This window comes from Monodon monoceros, unplaced genomic scaffold, assembly GCF_005190385.1.
Source record: "Monodon monoceros isolate NGI ecotype Baffin Bay Population unplaced genomic scaffold, NGI_Narwhal_1 Super_Scaffold_11, whole genome shotgun sequence".
NCBI lineage: Eukaryota > Metazoa > Chordata > Mammalia > Artiodactyla > Monodontidae > Monodon > Monodon monoceros.
In genome coordinates this window covers 72094916-72107239 of record NW_021703767.1, presented here as the reverse complement: position 1 = coordinate 72107239, position 12324 = coordinate 72094916, and the positions used below count along the sequence as shown (strand labels likewise).

General features: G+C 37.2%; 1 protein-coding gene across 4 annotated transcripts in view; it reads right to left on the bottom strand.

Moving 5' to 3' along the window:
- Positions 1 to 12324, bottom strand: part of PAK2 (p21 (RAC1) activated kinase 2) — an 87958-nt gene that overhangs the window by 63566 nt on the left and 12068 nt on the right. The window lies entirely within an intron of this gene.

Below are 12324 nucleotides of genomic sequence, written 5' to 3'. Positions count from 1 at the left end.
AAATACAAAAATTGAGAATAAGTGTTTAGAAACTTTCAGAGCAATTTGACAGAGTGATTTGCCATTGACTCTGACAACAATTGGGGCTTGTATTTTTGCCTGATTTTTCTTTCATTTCCATTTTATGGTATTGTACAAAAGTTATTAGCCCATTACAGAAAATTTCTAAGAAGCATTCATCTAAAATACTCAATTCTGAACATAAAATGCTTTCCCAAAGGAGATGAAGTTAAACAAATGGCCAATAAGCACGTGAAAAGATACTCAACTTCATCAGTGATCAGAGAAATGCAAATCAAAACCACAATGAGATACCATCTCACACCCATTAGGATGGCTATAATCAAAAGACAGAAAATAGCAAGTATTAGTGAGGATGTAGAGAAACTGGAATCCTCATATACTGCTGGCAGGATTGCAAAACGATGCAGTTGCTCTGTAGAACAGTCTGGCAGCTTCTCAAAAGATTAAACATGGAGTTACTATATGACTCAGCAATTCCACTCCTATGTATATAAATGAAATGGAATATTATTCAGCCATATAAAGGAATGAAGTACTCATACATGCTACAATATGGATGAACCTTGAAAACCTTGTGCTAAATGAAACCAATCATAAAAGACTACATATTGTATGAATCTGCTTATATGTCCAGAATAGACAAACTTATAGACAGAAAATAGATCTGTGATAATAGATCCTGCCTGGGGCAAGGGGGTGCAATTTGGGGTAAAATGAGTGACTGTTATTGGGTTTAAGATTTCCCCTTGCAGTAATGTAAATATTCTGGTATTAGACAGTGGTGATGGTTGTACAACCTTGGGAATAGACAGAAACAACAACAAAAACCCACTTAATTGTACATATACAAATTATACCTCATGTTTTTAAATTTAAGGGAAAAGAAAGAAACCACGGTGGGGCAGATGTAGTGGAGAAAGCAACGGGGACTGATGGAAACAGGCAGAGGCAAAGATGGAAGGTCTGCCTCTGTGGAGGAAGATAGGAAAAATGTGGAAGTAAAAAGGTTTGTTTTCCCATTTTTAAGAAATTAGCATTCTTGGAGGAAAACAATTTTTGAAAATCATTTGCTTCAGGATTTCATAATACTATTAAAATAACCTAATTCTCAAAACTATCTATGCTTCCCAAGACAGCTTCCTCAACTTCTAAGTTGCTGTAGCCTAGTAATTGTTATTTACTGTCCCCAAATCCACTCTCGGTCTCTCCCAGTCTATTCTTTACAGCACAGGGAGCCACTTTAAAATACATAAAACTTTATCACTTCAGTCCCCTTCTTAAAGCCTTTAAGTAGGATACTTAAGATGAAGCCCAGTAGTGCATGCATGATCAGGCCCCTCATTTTCCAGACTCATCTCTCTGTAGACCTTCCCTCAACAGGCTTTAAGTTTTGTCTATTCTTTCAGTTTCTCTAATAGCCATCTCAGGCCTTCACACACGACCTTTCCGGAAAACTTTCTGTTCAGTGACCAATCATCCAGTTTCCCTGGAACTGGGGGAGTTATACTGGGACACAAGATTTTCAGTGCTAAACCCAGGAAAGCCCGGGGCAAACTGGGATTGAACGGGTCACCCTACTTTCTGTTCACCACCCCTACCTGTCAAACACCTACTTCAAGTATTATTGGCCTAAAGGTCACTTTCTCAGGAAATCTTCTCTAATACCTCCTCACTCCCATCCCAGGCACATTATTTTATTCTGTCTTAACATTCATCACACTGGATTTGCTTTTAAAAGTCTGTCTACCCTAACTACGTTATAAACTCCACAAGCATGGATCCAGTGAGTACTCTGTTGACCATTACATCATTAATACCTAACACTGTGTCTAGTTCATGTGTCTCAGAGATGAGTATTGTTGAATGAATAAATCAATCAGTGTAAGGTGTATCTGTGATGGCATCGGAGCCAAGTAAAGTTTGTTTCCTTTTTCTTTTTAGATGTTGGGGGTAGGAGTTTATTAATTAATTAATTTATTTTTGCTGTGTTGGGTCTTCGTTTCTGTGCGAGGGCTTTCTCTAGTTGTGGTAAGCGGGGGCCACTCTTCATCGCTGTGGGCGGGCCTCTCGCTATCGTGGCCTCTCTTGCTGCGGAGCACAGGCTCCAGACGCACAGACTCAGTAGTTGTGGCTCACGGGTCTAGTTGCTCCACGGCATGTGGGATCCTCCCACACTAGGGCTTGAACCCGTGTCCCCTGCATTAGCAGGCAGATTCTCAACCACTGCGCCACCAGGGAAGCCCTGTTTCCTTTTTTAGGCTAGGGTAGACCCAGGAAATTTTGAAGATATTTTCACTATTCTATCTTCTTTAAGATCACTATTCTAGAAAGCTAAGATAATTAAATGCTCCATTTATCTCGATCCTCACAACTGATAAAACTCATCCAAGCACCTCACCTTAACTACTGTATATTCAAAATAAGACCAGCAGGACATTAGTCTAAATTCTCATTACTCAATCCCTATTACAAGCATTTCTCCATTTACAACAGATCATACTCCTACCCAGGAGATGGGATTCTAGGCAACAGGAACAATAAGAATGATCTAGTTCATAAGACAAAAGGGCACATAGGAGCAAGTAGGGGGAAATAAGACTGTTAAGTGGGACCAGAAAGTTGCAGGTGCTGGGCAATGGGGAACACTTGGAAGTTCGAGAGGTTTGGTTTTAAGTGTCTTTCATTCTCATAATAAAAGCAGTACAAGGTCATTAGCAAGAAACCCAAACCAGAATAAAATTTAAAGAAAAACAGAATATCCATAATTACACTTCCAAGAAAGAACTGGTTTTTACATTTCACACTAGAAGCAGGAAAACAACATGGTTGAAGAATGAAAAAATTCTTAGTATGTCCTTCCTAAGTCACTGAAATATTTATTTTGTGAATACAATGTGTCAGATGTTAGAGATCAAAGATAACTGAGATGTAGTCTCAGTTTTGAGCTCACCATCAGTGGGAAAAGAGTAACAAATGACTACTCCGAAATGAGATAAGAGCTGACAGGGATGAGTGGAATGCAGTGGAAAAGAGGACCCAGAGCTCCTATGCATATGAAAGTAATTAGGCAAAGAAATCAGAACTGGCCTTTGAAGGATGAGAAAGAACTTGCCAAGCAAAAAGAGAGGAAGGTCTCGGTAAACAGAGGAAGCAGTGTGTTAAAGAAACTTTGTAATCGAAATGTGATCCTCCTTTTTTTCTTCTTCCCCTTGGCCTTCACCCAATCACTACACTAAAAAAGTGAAACTATGACTAACCATGAAAGAAGTAAAGGGGTGAGACTCAGAAAATGCTTCAAAAGTGCCTACAAGGTAGTGAATGGTGAAGCAAGCAACAACAAATTAAAAAGTTAAAAAAAGAAGTAAGAAGAAATGTGTTCAACAGTGCAGTCTAGCTTTCCTCAAGTTTGGTCGCAAAACCCAAATGGCGATTCAAAATGAAAAAAGAGGAGAGGGGCAACAAACACAGATCTTCCTTAAGATGGGGCTACATAACGATATGTATGTTGAAAATACCGTTAAGTCGAAAATGCATTTAATACACCTAAACCTATCAGGGAACATCATAGCCCAGCCTACCTTAAACATGCTCAAAACACATTAGCTGACAGTTGAGCAAAATCATCTAACACAAGGCCTATTTTATAACAAAGAGTTGAATATCTCTTGTAGTTTACTGAATGCTGTACTTAAAGTGAACGAGAGAATGGTAGTATGGGTATAGAACGGTTGTTAAGTGTATCACAAGTGTATACCCTTGTGATTGCATGGCTGACTGGGAGATACAGGTCGCTGCCTCTGCCCAGTACCACCAGAGTACTGAATCTTGTATAGCTGGCCTAGAAAAAGATCAAAATTCAAAGTATGGTTTCTACTGAATGCATACCACTTCTGCACCATAGTAAAGTCAAAAAATAGTAAGTAGGGGGACTGTATGTATATAAAAAGTGTTCAACTAGACAGCAAAAAGATGCAAATTGTAACAAGATGCCATTTTTCTACAATCAAAGTGAAAACTTATCAATCTAAGACCTTATACTGAAAAATGAAGGTCAACTGCAGACTGATTATTTGATTACTTAGGTGGTTATCTAAGTTAAACAAAAACTGAAACCAGTTTATTGTAGTAAAAAATAGTATCATATCAGAAGTCACCATGGAGTCTATCCCACACTTCCAGGAAGACAATTTATATAAAATCTTTGAAGGCTTTTCATTAGCTATAAGGTCACACAATCTCAACTAAGAAAAGATTCATGACCCATCTATGCTCTGTTTCATAAAAGAAAGTTTGACCATTTGCCTAAAAGAAGGCAATACTTCTATTTGGAGACCCGAAGTCTGCCTCAAAGAAACAAGCTAGTCAGTCATCCTTGCTAAGCCATTTCTTGCTATAAAGAAGTGGGTTCTGTGACAGCTGGAGCTCCTTATCATCTCTTCTGATCTTTCTACATACATTTAGGAGACTGCCATGCAAGTTCCAGAAAACAAGTATCTTTCTATGTGCCTGTGTGTATGTAAGGTTCAAGTGGAGCTGTAAATGGGCAGAAAAACCTGGATTGGTACATGGCTTCCTGGGAGGTGTAGTCACACAAGCAAAGTGCTGTGTTGTGGGTACTTGGTTAGAATCAGGAAGAGCCCTAATAGTATAGCACATGCTAGAAACCAGGGTACCATAAGATCCCACCATCCTAGCCCAGAACTACCCTATAAGATGAATGCCAATTTATCACTGGAACTCAGGCTAGGTGCTGTGTGTGTTTATCCTTTAGCAATACACCTAAGAAGAGGTTTCAACCAGAATCCCAGTCAACTGTAGAGGCAAGGACAATCAATCCCACAAATGTTTCTGACAAATGCATACCAGGTAACAGATAACTGTTACCATTCAAGGATGAATAAGCAGGAAAAAATCCAACATTGACCCCAACAAAAAATAATGCAGCACAAGAAAGAGACAAAATTACCTTTCACAGAAGCAGAATCTAACTTAGAAGGTGAATTAAAATTACTTCAGGACAGGGACTTCCCTGGTGGCTCAGTGGTTAAGAATCCGCCTGCCAATGCAGGAGACATGGGTTCAAGCCCTGGTCGGGGAAGATCCCACATGCCGTGGAGCAACTAAGCCCGTGCACCACAACCACTAAGCATGCGCTCTAGAGCCCACGAGCCACAACTACTGAGTCCATGTGCCACAACTACTGAAACCCGCCTGCCTAGAGCCCATGCTCCACAACAAGGGAAACCACCGCAATGAGAAGCCCGCACACTGCAACAAAGAGTAGCCCCACTCACCGCAACTAGAGAAAGCCTGCACGTAGCAAGGAAGACCCAACACAGCCAAAAATAAATAATAAATACATTTTTAAAAAAATTACTTCAAGACACAGAATTAAGTTCCAAACACTGTTTGGTAAAATCCATGAAACAGGCATATATGAAGAGAAAAGACCAAGATGAAATGAGAGTAATTTAAGAAGAAAAGGGAGTGGAGTAAATTTTTAAAGGATGTAAAGAAACTAAAATTTCCATAGCAGAAATAAACTCTATATTGGAGGTAATAAAGGAAAGTCAAATGAGTGCTAAAGACAAACATTCAAGAAGCTCACACAAAAGACAGAAATGATAAGCCAACCTAATTACTATAAGTGTTTTCAAGGAAGAAAAAAGAACTAAAAATAACCAAAAATATTTCTGGAAATGAAAAAAAAGTATGAAGATCGTAAGGAGTTAATGTATCAGGCAACATTAATAAACACGTACAAGACACAATCAGTCAAAATATCTCAATAAAAAGAAAAAGGGGGCTTCCCTGGTGGCGCAGTGGTTGAGAGTCTGCCTGCCGATGCAGGGGACATGGGTTCGTGCCCCGGTCCGGGAGGATCCCACATGCTGCGGAGCGGCTGGGCCCGTGAGCCATGGCCGATGAGCCTGCGTGTCCGGAGCCTGTGCTCCACAACGGGAGAGGCCGCAACAGTTAGAGGCCCACGTACCACAAAAAAAAAAAAAGAAAAAGAAAAAGGAAGATTCCTAGCACCATCAGATATAGGAAGCTCTGAAACAAAATTAATGCGAGACCACATGGCATGAAAGTTTCTGTGGACATTAGTGACCTAATAATTATTAAATGTGCCTTCCAGTTACTCCTATATTAAATGAAAATTTATGTTAGCTGACATACATGATGACTCAATTTAAATGCAAGATTGAGAAACTGACAATGAACATTAAAGTGAGGGCTGGTTAAGAGAATAAGCCAGTCTTCAGTTATGGGGAGTCAAAGTATAATTTTCTTTTTCAGACTGACAAATCAGAAATTGTTATTTCTTTAAATTTTAGATTTACAGTTGAATTCACTTCAAGTATAGATTAGTTGGCTTTAAGACACTGACAGATAACAGGATAAACACACACACTATGGAATATTATTCAGCCTCAAAAAGGAATTAAGTACTCATAAATGCTATAACATGGATGAACCTTGAAAACATGCTACGTGAAATAAGCCAGACACAAAAGGACAAACATTGTATGATTCCACTTATATGAATCATCTAGAAACGGCAAAATCATAAGAGAAAGTAGATTAGAGACAGTCACCAGGAGTTGTGGGTAGGGAGGAACAGGGAGTCAGTGTTTAATGAGTGTAGATTCTGTTAGGGAAGATGAAAAATTCTGGAGATGGATGGTGATGATGGTTGCACAACAATGTAAGTGTACTTAATGCCAAAGAACTGTATACAGTTGACCCTGAACAGCTTGGGGGTTGGGGCGCGACCCCCCACACAGTCAAAAATCTGAGTATAACTTATAGTCTGGCTCTCCATACACATGGTTCCTCCAAATCCAAAGTTCCTCTGTATCTGCAGTTCTGCATCCTAGGATTCAACCATCCTTGGATAGTGCAGTACTATAGTACTTACTACTGAAAAAAATCCACGTATAAGTGGACCTGCACAGTTCAAACTCGTGTTGTTCAAGGGTTAACTTTACTTTAAAATGGTTAAGATGATAACTTTACATTATGTATATTTTACAAAAATGTAGAAGCAGTAGCAATGAATCATTAAAAAACAGAAAGCATTAAATAACAGAAACACACCCAACAGAATTAACTATCACAATACACATAAATGTTTTAAGTATTCACTTTGGATTAAAACCAAAATAAACTACATGTAATTTAAAAGAGATACAACTAAAAATGGCATGGAAAGACAAGGTTGGATAATAATTTACTGAACAAAGAATAACAGGACAGATGGAAATTTAAGATAAGTAAAATACGAGACTTAGAAAGATTAAATATGACAATTATTTTTATTGATTAGGTGTAATACAGATCTTTAGCAGTATAGAACTTAAACGTGCATCAATAATATTACACCAAAAACATGATAAAAATCATTAGGATAGAGAGAACATGAAGACAAGCCACAGAGTGGAAGAAAATATTTGCAAAAGAAGTATCTGATATAAAGATGCTCAGTCTCATACTTCATTAGGGAATTGCAAATGAAAACAGTGAGATAGCACTACACACCTATTAGAATGGCTAAAATCCAAAGCACTAACATCAAATGCTCGTGAGGATTTGAGCAACAGGAACTCTCATTCACTGTTGGTAGGAAAGCAAAATGGTTCAGCCACTTTGAAAGACAGTTTTAGCAGATTCTTTACAAAACTAAATATATTCTTACCATACAATCCAGCAATCATATTCCATGCTATTTACTCATATCAGCTGAAAACTTATGTCCATGAAAAACCCAAATTTGGATGTTTATAGCAGCTTTATTCATAACTGCCAAATGTGGAAGCAACCAAGAAGTCCTTTAGTGGGTAAATGGGTAAACAAACTGTGGTATATCCCAACAATGGGGTATTATTCAGCATAAAAAAGCCATGAGCTATTAAGCCATGAAAAGATATGAAGGAAACTCAAATGCACACTGCTAAGTGAAAGAAGCTGAAAAGGTTACGTATTGTATAATTCCAACTATATGACATTCTGGAGAAAGCGAGACTATGGAGACAGTTAAAGCTTCAGTGGTTATCAGGGATTAGCAAGAAGGGAGGGGTAAATAAGTGGAGCACAGAGAATTTTGGGAGTGAAGAAACTATTCTGAATGATACTATAATGGTGAATACATGTCATTATCCACCATTCGTCCATACCCATACAATGTGTAACATCAAGAGTGAACCCTAATGTAAACTATGAACTTTGATGGGTAATGATGTGTCAACGTTGGTTCATCAATCATAACAAACATACCAAACATTGCAGAATGTTGATGATGGGGGAAGCTGAGGAAGGAGGGAGATCAAGGTATATGGGAACTCTCTGTACTTTTGGCTCAACTTTTCTGTGAACCTAAAATTGTATAAAGTCTATTAATTTAAAAAAAAAAGTCATTAGAAATAAAAAAGGACACTCTTTACTTAACAAACACATACTGCATACATACTTGTTCTAAGTTCTGAACAGAATAATAGCAAAGAGATAAGTGAATGAAAAAATAATTTCAGGGCTTCCCTGGTGGCGCAGTGGTTGAGAGTCTGCCTGCCAATGCAGGGGACACAGGTTCATGCCCCGGTCCGGGAAGATTCCACATGCCGCGGAGTGGCTAGGTCCGTGAGCCATGGCTGCTGAGCCTGCGCGTAAAGAGCCTGTGCTCCGCAACAGGAGAGGCCACAACAGTGAGAGGCCCGCGTACCGCAAAAAAATAAATAAATAAAATAATAATAATTTCAGGTGGAAGTGCTATAAAGAAAAACACAGAGGGGAAAGAAGTTAGATACTGAGCAGGAGCAGATGGAGGCTATTTTAGACAGCTGATCAAGTAAGGCCTCTTTAAAACAGTGACATATGAAAGGAACACAGTATTCAGGGGGAAGGAACAAAAATGTAAAGGCCCCAATGTAAGCACAAGCTTTTCAGAAACAATGCTAACTCTTAGTCTTTGACAGATTAAGATTAAAAACTTAATAAAGGATGTCTTATAATTAATAAAAACCATTAAGGAATAATAAGATAATTTGAATAAAGTTTAACTGACAGATATATGTGTGTATATAAAACTATGTGCAAACTAAAATGTTCTTAAGTTTTCAAAGAACATTTAGCAAATTGGATTATGCTTTAAGTCACAAAAAAACCCTGAATAAACTTAAAAGATATTTTAAAAGAACATAGTCACTGACAATGAAAGAAAATACAGTGAATAGAACTATACCAAACAGTTCCTGAGTCAAAGAGGTAATCAAACTAAAACTAGCAACTATTTGGAAAGCAATGAATATAAGAATATCATTCACAGACACTTTAGAGTGCAGCCAAAGCTGTACTCAGAGGCAAATTAAGAGCATTAAAAATGTTTTCATTTAAGAAAAAAAAGAGAGAACTAAGAATTTACTAAGTTAGAAAAAGTACAGTAAGTCCCCTACATATGAACCTCCAAGTTGTGAACTTTCAAAGATGCGAACATGTGTTCACAGGTCCAACCACGTAAGTTAATTCACATGTCTGGCATACACTGTCACATGCGGGCATCCTCTGCAAGTGGTTGTGCTTTTGTATACTTTACTGTACAGTACTGTAGAGTACAGTAGCACAGTATCTTTATTTCAAGCCCAGGATGTCCAGAAGCAAGCGTAAAAGCAGCAGTGATGTAGCTGGTAGTGAACGTCAGGTGTGAGCAAAACTGCAGCTTGCCCTCCATCTCCTATTGCTGACGATCCTTCAGCTCTACCATCTCCCACCTCCTCTCCTTCCTTCAGTCAGTAACTCTTCTTGCCTGTTCACTCAATGCTCGTATGTATGCCAGCTGTTGCACTGTACTACCAAACTTTTCAAGGTACTGTACTGTAAGATTAAAAATATTTTCTTTATTTTTTGCATTTCTTTTTTATGTATTATTTGTGTGAAAAGTATTATAAACCTATTACAGTACAGTACCATATAGCCGATTGTGTTAATTGGGTACCTAGGCTAACTTTGTCGGACTTAGGAACAAACTGGATTTATGAATGTGCTCTTGGAATGGAATGCATTCGTATGTAGGGGACTTACTGTATAACCAAAAAAAAAAAAAAAAAAACAGAAAAACCAGAGCAAAATAAAAAGTAGAAATTAGAAAATCAGAGAACAGAATAAATCTCAAAGCTTCTTATTAAAAGCCACTAAGTAAATAAACATTTGGCAAATCAAATTAAGAAAAATAATGAAATCACTAATAAAAGGTGGAGATGAACACCACAGATTTTAATTATAAAAAATATTACATACACCCATATAATAATAAATTTGAAAATCTTAAAAAATATAAACTGGGGAAATACAAATTTCTCAAAACTGACTCATGAGTAAGTAAGGATTTCTCCAGACTACAGAAGGAACTACAGAAGTTACCATATGGACTGTGTATTCTTATTAAACTAAAGTTCTATGAGACTCTCTTCTATTCTTTCAATAAATTCTGTACACTTGACTAACAAGAGTGGGGTTTTGATTCCTCATGATATATGCCTTAGGATATATAACCTTTGGGAATGTTATTAGCAAATTTATTTATATACTTTTATCAGTAGTTAAAAGAAAAAGCTTATCATCACCTAAATAAGTTACAAAAACATTTGATAAAATTCGGAAGACACTCCTCTTTTTTACAAGAACAGAATAAATAATAAAAAATTTCTCTCTAAAACCAACAGCTGCATTCATCCTTAAATCGTAAAACAGAGACATTCCAAGACAATTATCACCTCTCTTATATAACTGTGTCTTGGAGATTCTGATCAACGTAATAAAGAGCTAAAATACTAATAAATTTTATAACTATTGGAAAGGAAGCAAAGGTTACTATTATTTTCAGGTAAGACAATGAACCTGAAAAACAAAAGTAAATAAAATTTTACTGAAGTCCAGCAAGATAATAAAAATAATCGTGACCACAAAAATCTAGTTACTTCTAGAGGTACAAACTATTGGGTGTAAGATAGGCTCGAGGATATATTATACAACACGAAAAATACAGCCAATGCTTTATAACTGTAAATGGAAAGTAACTTTAAAAACTGTACAAAAAAAAATTTTTAAGGAAAAAGTGAACTTACTACTAAAAAAAAACCTAGATACTTCTGTATACTTATCAGAAATAACGAAACTAAATCAAATTCACAAAAACAAAATTATAATTTAAACAGGAAATGCAAATTAAACTGCATTTTTTATTTGCCTAGCAATAAGCAAATTTAACAATTTCATTAAGAATGATGGCTGTTTCAATGAGGATAGCAACAAAATGAGACTCACAATGCTAGTGATGGTATACACCAAACCTTTCTGAAGGGTAATTTAACACTTGTAAATGCATATACCCTTTCATTCAGTAATTCCACTTCTAAGAAAATATTCTAAAGTAATACTCAGGGATGAATAAAAAGATATTCATCATAGCATTATTTATATAAAATATTAGAAATAAGTTATACATTCACCAATAGGAGAATAATGAAACTAAGGCATAGGTGTGCGATGGAATGTTAGGCAAACATTAAAAAATCATTTTTAAATAGAATTTTTAAGGAGAAAGAGGGAAACTTGCAAGATTTGAGGGTAAGCTAAAAAAAAGCAAGATAGCAAATTATATAGAATATGATTCCAATTTTAGAAGAGTAAACTATGTACACACACAAATATAAAGAAACATCAAAATATTAACAGCAGTTATCCACAGGTAATGAATTAAGGTTTTTTTTTAAACTTTATTCTTTATCAAACATCTGGTTATATTTTTACCATTATATCTGCCAATGTAACTTTTTATTCTTTAATAATTTGTTCTTTGGAGCACCTGAAATTGTGTTTAAAAGTTTTACTCCAGGGGCTTCCCTGGTGGCGCAGTGGTTGAGGGTCCGCCTGCTGATGCAGGGAACACGGGTTCATGCCCCGGTCCGGGAAGATCCCACATGCCACGGAGCAGCTGGGCCCGTGAGCCATGGCCGCTGAACCTGCGCGTCCGGAGCCTGTGCTCCGCAACGGGAGAGGCCACAACAGTGAGAGGCCCACGTACCACAAAAAAAAAAAAAAGTTTTACTCCAACTTTTGTTGTTCATGTGTTTATTATATAACATTATTGCTTCATAAGCCTATAAACTACTAATCTCAAATTAAAAGGAATAGGATTTTTTTTTTCTGGCTGCACCACGTGACATCCAGGATCTTAGTTCCGCGACCAGGGATCAAACCCATGCCTCCTGCAGTGGAAGCACAGAGTCCTAACCACTGGACCACCAG